The sequence below is a fragment of the Talpa occidentalis genome, unplaced genomic scaffold (genome assembly GCF_014898055.3).
Source record: "Talpa occidentalis isolate TD23 unplaced genomic scaffold, MPIMG_talOcc4v2.1 talOcc4.13, whole genome shotgun sequence".
Classification (NCBI taxonomy): Eukaryota; Metazoa; Chordata; class Mammalia; order Eulipotyphla; family Talpidae; genus Talpa; species Talpa occidentalis.
In genome coordinates this window covers 55,700,798-55,712,804 of record NW_023601322.1, presented here as the reverse complement: position 1 = coordinate 55,712,804, position 12,007 = coordinate 55,700,798, and the positions used below count along the sequence as shown (strand labels likewise).

The window sequence follows — 12,007 nt, the reverse complement described above, 5'->3', positions numbered from 1 at the left end:
CCCCAGAAGTGCACCTGAAGTCATTGATTTATATTGGAAATATTGGTAGGTCCTGCATTTGAGAATGACCAAGACGTTTCTATCAATGACTAGCCAAAGCAGCTACATGGTAATCTAGGGATGATAAGGCTTGACCCAGTTTGTGAATCATTCCCTATACATTTAGAATACAGGACAATACCAAAATGAATTTTTACATCAGCATTCAGAATAAAGAGATCTAAGAGAGAGAAGGAGAAGAAAATATATAAACTGGCACATGCCAAAATGCCATGGGTTCTATCAGCAGACAGTATCAACTGAACACAACCAAGGTGCACACCAGAAGCCACAAAAGTGTACTCCATCATTTTAAGGGGCACCTGGCAGCTCCACTCCACCTCTAGATCCCATAGTCCCTATTTAGGAATCCAAAAAGGCACCCACTGGGTCAGAGGTTGTGCCTCACTATTCCTTTTATAGAGCTGGAAGAGCAATATTCACTTTCTAGCCTTTTTTTGTAACTATGAGATGTGGTGAGAAGACAATAAAATCTCATCAGAAAGATATTATTTAATATGATAGTAGCAGTTGTGACAGTGTAATCTGAGGAAACTGAGTAAGGTATTTATTTTATAAATGACCTTCTATAACCTCAATCTCTGTCCATACCTTCCCATTCTTATTATTAATCTCGAGGTATTTCTGACATTAAATCACTTTATTATTATTTAACTTCCTAAAAAGTACATAAACTTATTCTATTCCTGCCTGAGTGGGATAAGAACTTCAGATTCCTGATAGGGTCTCAGCTAAATCCTTGTTATGATGAACTCTCCTAAAATGAAAGGAAAAATAACTGATACAGGTAAGCAAATAGTCTGCAATAAGAAAAAAAATGTCTTCTGAATTTTGTTTAGATCTAGACTTTGGGAAATATTAATATTTTGGTTTCAGACATATTGAAAAATTAGTTGAAAAGTAGAGAACCGATATGATGAGTGACAATTTCAATTAAACAGTTTCCATTTTGAGGCCGCCCCAGTGACACAGCGGTTGAGCGCTGGGCTGCAAAGCTGCCAGCAGCCTCTGCAGCACTGGTTCGATCCCCAGCCACGGGCGACGGTCCCATACAGCGCGCAGACCTCTCCTGCTGCCCGCTGCTCCCCTCAGCAGTGTACTTTGGTCCTTCTGCCTGCTCTGCTCCCCGCTCTGGCTCTGGTGAATTCTCTCACCCTCCCGGGCTTCTGACTGTACCCAGTGCTTGTATAAATGAATAAATAAATCCTAAAAAATAAATAAATAATAAAATAAAATAGCTTCCATTTTCATTTAAACACAAAAGTACAATTCTCACACATAAGATATTAGCAGAAAATAAATATTTTCTTAAATAAATATTTTCTTAAAAAGAGTTTAAGACTTGGTATTATATATACATTGTATATATTGTTTTTAAGACATGAGTGACATGATTGTCCTTTCATTTAATTTTACATCTTGTAACCTTAGGATGAAATTATACTCTAAATTAGTATACATTATAAATGGATTTGCGCCTAAGTTGAAAATGCAGAAAGTTTTACATTTTCACAGATTGAATTCTCTGAATCTATTTTCACAGGGCCCCCATCACCTCTTTGTTTCTAAGACTATAGATGATGGGAGTTAATATTGGGGTTAGGATAGCTTGAAGACAGCCAGATGTTTGTTGTCTTTTGGAGACTGAAGATATTTTGGTTGTAGGTAATTTAAGCAAAGGATGCATAGCAGAAAGTCACCACTGTGAGGTGGGTGCTACAGATTGAGTAACCTTCTTTGGCCCTTCTGTGGGGGGAATGCAGTGTATACAAGGAGAACACAGCCATAGGAACAGGCAATACCAATAAAAGGAACCACAAGGTAGATACTGGTGCTCACAAACATGTATTCATACATCCAGGTGTCCATGCAGGCCAGAGTCAACATGGCTGGAACATCACAGAAAAAATGGATGATGTTCCCAGACCAACTGATAGGGAATTTGAAGGCATATATACAGTGTGGGCACAGGAATTGATCCAGCCCATGATTTAAGATACGATTATTATCTGCACAGCCATTCTTTTGCTCATATGGATGGGATAGTGGAAAGGAGAGCAAATAGACACATAAAAATTATAGGCCATAGAGGTCAACAGCAGTGCTTCTGCACCTGCTAAACTCAAGAAGAAGCTCTGAAACCCACACCCAAAGAAGGAAATTGACTTGTTTCCAGACAGATAAATTTATTTCACTTTGGAGACAATAGTGGAGATATAATTTAGGTCAATGAAGGGGAGTTGACTAAAGAAATATATAGTGTGTGGAAATGGATGATGTCCAGCAAGATAAAGAGGGTCATGCATAGGTCAACAAATGGAGGCATTAAGACAAAGAAAACACTGAAGACAAAGAAAACAGTGAAGGAACAGGCCATGTCTTGATTTTGGGAACAACCCCAATAAGATGAAACTGGTTGTTGTTTGATTAAAATTTTCTGGGTCATTAATATGATTTTCCTGAAACTAGATACAAGTGTAAGTTAAGTGTGATGCAATAACTTACTTTTATTATCATTATACATTATTTGAAATATTACAACTCTTAAATGAAGAAATGAACTTGGAGAAAAGAAACTACATTTTCTGACACAGAGATTCAAATTTTAAATGCAAATATTTGTGACTAAGTATAACTGAAGAAATATTTAAAGTTTAAATATTTAAATATTTAATATATCGTTTATATATATTTTAGGACAGGTGTGCTTATTTTTAATGACTTACAAATATTAGCATCATCTAAATCAGATTATGAATTCAAAACATATACTTGCATGGAAAATAACTTAATAGACTTATATTATAAATAAATGGTTATATTATGAACAAATGTTTATAACTTCTTGAGGATAAATTTTCTTTCACATTTAAGCTGTAAGATTTGACCTATAAAACTGAAGCACATTATCATATCATTCTGAGAAGCTAGATATATCTCTGTCTCTTCTTTGTACAGACACATCAAACCAAACTCCCTGGGTGTTAGGTGTCATTATTTTATTCATTTATTTCAAAATATGAACAAAACAGACACACAGACAAACAGAATTGAATAGAAAGTCCAAAAATAAACCCGCACATTTATGGACAACTAGTCTTTCACACAGGTGCAAAGAATATGCAACGGAACAAGGACAGTTTGTTCTATAAATGGCACTGGAAAAACTGGACCACTATATGCAAAAGAACGAAGCTAGACTACTACCTCACACCATGCACAAATGAAAAACAAAAAACTCAAAATGGATAAAAGAATTGAACAGAAGGTCTGGGAGCCATAAAAAATACAGAAGAAAATATAGACAAAATACTACATGACATATATCTCAGTAACATCTTTAAAGACTCATCCCCAAAGCAAAAAAAGTGAAGGAAAACATAAACACCTAGGATTACATCAAACTAAAAAGCTTCTGTACAGAGAAACAGACATTAACCAAAGCAAAGAGACACCCTATTAATTAGGAGAAAAATTTTGCACTCCATGAAACTTATAAGGGACTGATCACAAAGATCTACAAGGAGCTCAGATGACTCAACAAAAAAGTAAACAATCCAGTCAAAAAACAGGCAGGAGACCTAAAAAGACACTTCTCCAAAGAGGAAATGCAAATGGACAATTTGTATATGAAAATATGTTAAACATTCCTTATAATCAGGGAAATGTAAATCAAAACCACAATGAGGTATGACCTTATACCAGTGGGAATGGCACATATTAAAAAAAAAAAAAAAAAAAAACTAGCAACCACAAATGTTGGCAAGCATGTGGAGAAAAAGGAACTCTCCTACAATGCTGGTGGGAATGAAAATTGGTCCAACCACTATGGAAAGCTGTGTGGAGTTTCCTCAAAATACTAATAAAGGAACTACAATATGACCAAGCAATTCCACTCTTAGGAATCTCCCAAAGGACACAAAAACATTAATTCAAAATAATACATGCACCCTATGTTTATTGCAGCACTAATTATAATAGGTAAGATACGGAAACAACTCAAATACCCAAAAATAGATGACTGGATCAAAAAGATGTGGTATATATACAGAATGGAATATTATTCAGCAATCAAAAAGATAAACTCATGCCATTCACAGCAACATGGATGGCGGTGAAGGGACTTATGCTTAATGAAATAAGCCACAAGGAAAAAGAAAAATGTCATATAGTTTCACTTATAGGAGGGACATAGGGCAACTATAAAGGAGATCAGGAAAAAATAATTAAATATGTGCAGACATTCTGCAAGAATGGGGAAGGTAGAAGAAGAGAAGAGCACAAGGGACTGTGGTGGTGGATGGTTCAAGGGTGAATTGGTGGGAATTTTATGGGGAATACACCTGAAAGGGCAAAGCATACAAGCATACATACAAAAATGAACAATGATGAACTCTCTCTCTATATATATATAGATAGATAGATAGATAGATAGATAGATAGATAGATAGATAGATATAGATATATATAGGGGAAGAAAAAATAAAATAAAATAAAGAAATAATAAAAGGGAGCAAACGTCAGTTTTTGTTATTCCCACAAATGCATTTAGAAACGAAGAATGAAATTAATGTTATCAAAGGAAAGCCTATCTTCAGAATAGATACATAAGTCATCATATTAAAACAAAGTGCAAGAATCCAGAAATATAAACGATGGATATTTTTGAAAATATTTCCTTTAACATTCTAAAAGTCTTATTTTCTAAAAAATAAATGGGCAGAAAATTTAAATAAACATTTCTCAGAGGACAAACAGATGACCTATAGGTACTGAAAAAATGTTGATCATCACCTATCAACAAAGAAATGCACATCAAAAACCCAGTGTTATAGCATCTCACTATTATGTTTATATGGGAAACAAATTATGACTAGGGTGTGGAGAAAAGAGAAATTGCTACACTGTTGTTATGAATGTAAATTATCCTGGTACCTATGGAAAACAATATGCATGTTCCTCAAAATATTAAAAACAGATGAGACAGCAATTCTATTCCTTGCTATTTATTAAGAGAATCCAAGAACCAATGGAAAGAGCATGCACTCTTGTTTTCATTGCAGCATTATTTCCAATTGCCAAGTTACAGAAACAACCAAATTGTCCAACAAAGAATAGTTGATGAAGAATAAGTGGTATAGGGGCCTCCCCGGTGGCGCAGCGGTTGAGCGCTGGGTTGCGAAGCTGCCCGCGGCCTCTGCGGCGCCGGTTCGATCCCCGGCTGCTCCCCGGCCACCGGCGGAGGATCCCACATGGCGCGCAGACCTCTCCTGCCGCCCGCTGCTCCCCTCAGCAGTGTACTTCGATCCTTCTGCCTGCTCTGCTCCCCGCTCTGGCTCTGGTGAATTCTCTCATCCTCCCGCACTTCTGACTGTACCCAGTGCATGTGTAAACAAAAACAAACAAACAAAATAAATAAATAAAAACATGCCTCTATAAAAAAAAAAAAAAAAAAAAGAATAAGTGGTATACAAACACAATGGAATGCTATTAATCTATAAAATTTGATGAAATCTTGCTATTTGTGACATGGATGAAGTCAAAAGGATTAGGCTAAGTGAAAAAAAAAAAAATCAGAAAGAAAAAGAAAAATACCAGATGATTTCACTCATTGGTAGTATATAGAGAAAAAAAGGTAAAGACAAAACTAAACCAATACAAAAATCAAGAAATATGATTGTAGAATTGAAGTGAAAAAAGGAAGAGAGCAGAAACAAAATGATTTAGGGGATCCAGTGGTCTATGATGAAACACTGTCAGTGCTTTAGTGATGGATGTGGTATGGTAACCTACAGCTGAAAAGATGTGAGCTATTTACATAAATCACATACAGTGTTATGAATCAAAGTGACCTCACAAAGCGGCCTCCCCTGGTGCTGCAGGTGGTTGAGTGCAGCGCTGTGAAGCTGTCCACAGCCTCTGCAGTGCTAGATTGATCCCGGCCAGCTGGCGAGGTTCCCACACAGAGAGGCAGACCTCTCCTGTCTCACCTGCTGCTCCCCTCAGCAGTGTATTTCATCAGTCTGCCTGTTCAGTTCCCTGCTCTGTCTCTGGTGAATCCTCTCACCCTCCCACACATCTGGACTGTACCCCAGTTCTTGTATAAATAAATAAATAAATCTTTTAAAAAAGTGACCTCATGAAGAAAGAATATGAAAATAACTAAAATTCTAATTTTTTGTAAATATTTTCGGAAAATTTTCCATATTATCTATAAATGTGTGTTCTTAAAATTTTCTTAGAGGTTTTAGTGATAATGATGAAAATAACTAAATACATAAGTAATAAGTAAAATATTATCCAATTTTACAAAGAATCAATTTTTTATATATATTAGCAGCAATTACTGGACAATGAAACAATGACATCAAATTTGTCATCCAGACATAAAGTATGATGTAACTGTGTATAATTTATGGGAAAATGGTATAAGAGACAGACAAGAAGATACACAGGAGGAAATAGTTCATCATTCACAGTCTACTGAGTCTTAAGTCAAGATGGTAATTGATAAAACAGTATGGTACTGGAACAAAAACAGACATACAAACCAATGGAATAAAATTGACAACCCAAAAGTAAAGCTACACACATATGGACAACTAATCTATGACAAAGGAGTAAAGAGGATGTGGGCCTCCAAGGTGGCCTAGTGGATAAGTCTCAGCACTATCACTGCTACTGTCTGAGTTCGATCCCCAGTCAGGGAGCCAAACCACACATGGTGCAACAGATCTCTCCTCTCTCACCTGCTGCTCCCCTTAGCAGTGTATTTCAATAGATCTGCCCATTCTGCTCCCTACTCTGTCCCTAGTGAATCCTCTCACATGCCATACCTCTGGCCTATACTTCAGTTCTTCTGCACAAAAAAAAAAAGAAAAAGAAAGAAAAAGATACAAGAATATGCAATGGAACAAGGATAGTCTGTTCAATATATGGTGTTGGGAAAACTGGACTGCTACATACAAAAGAATAAAACCTGGACCACTAACCCATACACACACACACACACACACACAAAAAAAAAAAAAAAAAAAAAAACCTCAAAATGTGTAAAAGTCTTGAATATAAGACCTAAAACATAGGCAACACTAGAAGAGCTCACACAACTAAACAAAAACAAACAATCCAGTAAAAAATAGGCAGAAGAGCTAAAAAGACACTTCTCAAAAGAGGAAATGCAATGGACAACAGGTATATGAAAATATGCTCAACATCACTTAAAATCAGTAAAATGCAATTCAAAACTGAATTGAGATTCCACCTCACACCAGCAAAAATGGTCCATTAAAAAAAACAGCAATACCAAATGCTGGCAAGGGTGTGGATAAAAAGGAACCCTCCTACATTGGTGGCAGGAATGAAAAGTGATCCAAACAAAATGGACAGCTGTATGGTGGACCCTCAAACTAGTAAATATGGAGTTACGGTATGACCCGGCAATTCCACATCTAGGGATCGACCCAATGAATACAAAAGCATTCATTCAAAAGGAAACATGTAGGGCCTCCCCAGGTGGCGCAGCGGTTGAGTGCTGGGCTGCCAGGCTGCGAGCAGCCTCTGCAGCGCCAGTTCAATCCCCAGCCACCAGCGAGGATCCCACCAAAAAAAAGAAAAAAACACGGAAATATTTACCCCTATGTTTATTGCAGCATTATTTTTAGTAGCTAAGATATATGGATATAACCCAAATGCCCCAAAACAGATGATTTAATCGAGAAAATGTGAAAATGTGGTGTGTATATGTATGTATGTGTGGGGTGTGTGTGTGTGTTTGTGTGTATATGCAATGGAATACTATTCAAAATCAAAAAAGATAAGCTCATAACATTTGCCAGAACATGGATGGAGCTGAAGGATTATGCTTAGTGAAATAAAACAGAAGCAAAATGAAAAATAGCAGATGGTTTGACTTACAGGGAAAATATAGGGAAACCAAACAAGGGATTGGCAAAAAAAAAAAAAAAAAAAAAAAAAGATGGAACAAGCAAGCAAACAATAAAGCAGAATCATGGAGCAGGGAGGGGGAGGAAGAGGGATCAAAATGAGGGAGGGGATAAGGGAAGAGCACAAAGACTATGGTGATGGTTAACAGGTGACTTGGTTGTGGGAATTTTATGGAGATCACACTGAGAGTAAAAATCAAGCATTGTACAAAAATGAACAACAATATAATAAATATATGGTAATTGATAATTACATTTGATATATAAATATCAAATGCTTGATATTTAAGAATCAGGCATTCAAAGATAAGCATATGGAAATATATGGTTAACAGAAGGGGAAAAGCAGTAAAATAATGTGAAGTGTTTGCTTTGGGGGGCAAGACAAATGGGTTATGGGATTGTCAATTTATCCTGTGATTGTTGAGTACATGTTCTTGCATGACATTAATAAAATATCAAATACCATTAAATAAAATGAAATGTATGTCACAATTAAAAATCTCACTCAATGCTAACATGGTGAATGAAAGTTTTTCTTCTAATATCAAGACTAGAATATCCCCTTGTAACTTCTTTTTTTGTAGATATTTTTAAAGTTTTTTTTTTTAAGTTTTTTACATCATTGATCATTTGTAAATGATATTTGCTTCCCCCCTCAGGTATAGCCCTCATAGAATTTACTTCACCAATGCACCCATACACCATTACCACAGTCCCCTGTGCTCCTCTCTCCCTCCCTCTGATCCCTCTCCTTCCTCCTCCCCTGCAGGATGTCTCTGGTTTATATTTGTCTGTTTTTACTTTGTTGTGTTTTGTAATTTTTTTCTTTTTTTTTTTTACTTATAGGAGGAATATAAGGGAATCAAATAAGACACTTGTCACTTCTTATCAACATAGTATGGAAGCACTAACCAGTGCAATTAGGGAAGAAAAATCAAATAAAAGACAACAACTTCTAAAGGAAGTAAAACTAACTTGGTTCACAAACAACACAACACAATATTGTATTTAGAAAACTCTTCAGTCTGCAAAAAATGTTAGAAATAACAAATCAGCAATACTATAAGATATAAAGTCAGGGCCTTGCCTTGTGTCTCACTTGGTTGAGTGCTGCGCTGTGAGGCTGTCCGCAGCCTCTGCAGTGTGGGTTCAATCCCGGCCAGCCAGTGAGGGTCCCACATGGCATGCAGACCTCTCCTGTCTTGCCTGCTGCTCCCCACAACAGTGTATTTTGTCAGTCTGTCTGTTCTGTTCCCTGCTCTGTCTCTGGTGAATCCTCTCAACCTCCCACACATCTGGCCTATACCCCAGTTCTTGTATAAATAAATAAATAAATATTTTCAAAAAGATATAAAATCAATTGTATTTTATACAATAATAATTTGCAAGTTTAAAATAAATACAAAAATTCAGTTCACAATATCTTCAAAAGAATACTTAGGGACTCCCCTGGTGTCATAGCGGTTGAGGGCTGGGCTGCAAGGCTGCCCACAGCCTCTGCAGCACCTGTTTGTTCCCCAGCTGCCTGCGACGGTCCCACACACACACAAAAAAAGAATACTTATTAATAGGCAGGCATCCAGGGATGGGGCAGACCACAGGCACAGGAAAGTGCATCTGAGACTTGCCATTTTAGAATAAGGACCTTTGCTTCAATAAAGACTGCTTAAATACTGGAGAAGGCTCCCAGAGCACCAGAGGTGAGCTGGGAATAATCCCCATGCCAGGCCCCCTCTGGCCAGCAGTCCAAGCCCAGAGGGGAAGTGGGCATCCAGGTTCTGGGCAGACGGCGCGAGCAGGAAAGTGTGTTTCCGATTCGCCATTTCTAGAATAAGGACCTTTGCTTCAATAAAGACTGCTTGAATACTGGAGAAGGCGCCCCACACAGCCAGAGGTGAACTGGGAAGCACCCCCATGCCAGGCCCTCCTGCCCAGCAGCCTAAGCCCAGAGGAGGAGCGGGCATCCATGGCTGGGGCAGACTGCAGGTACAGGAAAGTGCGCTTCTGACTCGCTGTTTTAGAATAGGGGCCTTTGCTCCAAGCAAGCCTACTTGGAAATGGGAGAGGGTTGCCCCCGCAGCCAGAGGTGAGCTGAAGGCCACCACAAGTCAGGTCCTACTTGGCAGGGAGTTGGAGCCCAGAGCGGGATCCAGAGATTTGGAGCCCAGCAAGCAATACAGCCACCAAACTCCAGGGCAGTCTGTGGGACTTCAAGACACACCTTTGGAATTAAACAAATACAGAAGGAGGAGATATTCTGTGACAGTGACCATTAACATATTCATAGTACCACTGCCCTACTAGACTTATGGCATAACAGTATTTGACTTGATTGCACCACCAGATTCCAACATCCCAGAAAGAGCACGCCAAAAAGATGCCAGCCAGTACCAATAACACAGTGTCCCAACACATAGGGCAAATTAGAAAACCAGCAGTAGGGAGAAGGAAAACTACATGCAACCTAGCAAGTCCTCAGGAAAAAGACACACCACAAAAAGAAAACCACTCACCAGATTGCAACAACAGTGACTTGGAAGAACTTCTGAGCCTTCCAGAAAGAGAACTTAAAATTACTGTGATTAAAAAACTGACAGAAGTCATTGAGGAAAACAACAATCAAAAGAATGAAATTGAGTCCCTAAAGAGGGAAGTGAAGGAAATGCAGGAGATCAAAGGATTAATGGAAGAGCTAAAGAATTTTGGGAAAAGCGGTGATAACAGAATAGATGAAATGGAAGAATGAATAAGCATTCTCGAAGACACAGAAATAAAAAGAACATAAACAGAAAAGGAAAGAGAAGCACAAATGAAAAAGACTGAAGAAAGACTTTGGGAATTATCTGACTCCATGAGGAAAGGAAATATAAGAGTTATAGGAATCCCAGAAGGAAAGGAGAGAGACATAGGAACAGAGAAAATATTCCAGGTAGTAATAGAAGAGAACTTTCCAAACATGAAGAAAAAGCTGAAAATAGACATACAAGAAGCAAGAAGAACACCAGATTTCCATGATGAAAGGAAAAATACAGCAAGACACATAATAGTAAAGCTCCCAAGAATCCAACACAGGGAAAAAATAATGAAGATGGCAAAAGGGAAGAAACAGATAACATACAAAGGAAAACCAATCAGGCTGACATCAGACTTCTCTGAAGAAACATTACGGGCAAGGAGAAAGTGGAGGGTCATACTCAACAGACTTCATGACAACAAATGCAACCAAGAATACTCTATCCCACAAAGCTTCCCTTCCTCTATGAAGAAAGAATAAGGACCTTCCCTAGTTTATGACTAAGCCCCCACTCCAAAAGATACTACAAGGAGTCCTAAGGCCAGAACCAACAGAGGGATGAATAAGAATGAAACAAGACCAAAAAAAATAAATCAATAAAAATTATTAATAAAAAATAAATAAATAAAACCTGAGAAAACTCAAACAAATTGGCAAATACAGATGCTAACATATCAATATTAACCCTAAATGTAAACAGACTAAACGCTTCAATAAAAAGACACAGAGTCGCAGGCTGGATTAAGAAACAAAATCGAACCTTTTGCTGTCTCCAGGAAACTCACTTACCTACAAAAGATAAAAATAGACTGAAAGTAAAAGGATGGAATACAATCCTACAAGCAAATGGACAAAAAATTAGGCAGGAACAGCTATACTTATATCAGATAAAACAGACTTCAAACTCAAAAAGATAAAAGGAGGGCCTCACTGGTGGTGCAGCAGGATGGACTCCACACTGTGAATCTGTCCACAACCTCTGCAGCATGGGTTCAATTCCTGGCAGGCCAGGGAGATTCCCACATGGTGCGGAGGACATCTCCTGTCTCACCCACTGCTCCCCTCAGCAGTGCTTTCATTCTGTCTGCCTGTTCTGCTCCCTGCTCTGTCTCTGGTGAATCCTCTCACCCTCCCATGCCTCTGACCTGTACCCTAGCTATTGTATAAATAAAAAATAAAAAAATATTTAAAAAAAAAGATAAAA

The 12,007-nt window shown here is 37.9% G+C and overlaps 1 pseudogene; it reads right to left on the bottom strand.

The window, feature by feature from the left end:
- Positions 1–1,597: 1,597 nt before the first annotated feature.
- Positions 1,598–2,366, bottom strand: LOC119242854 (olfactory receptor 2L5-like; annotated as a pseudogene).
- Positions 2,367–12,007: the final 9,641 nt, after the last annotated feature.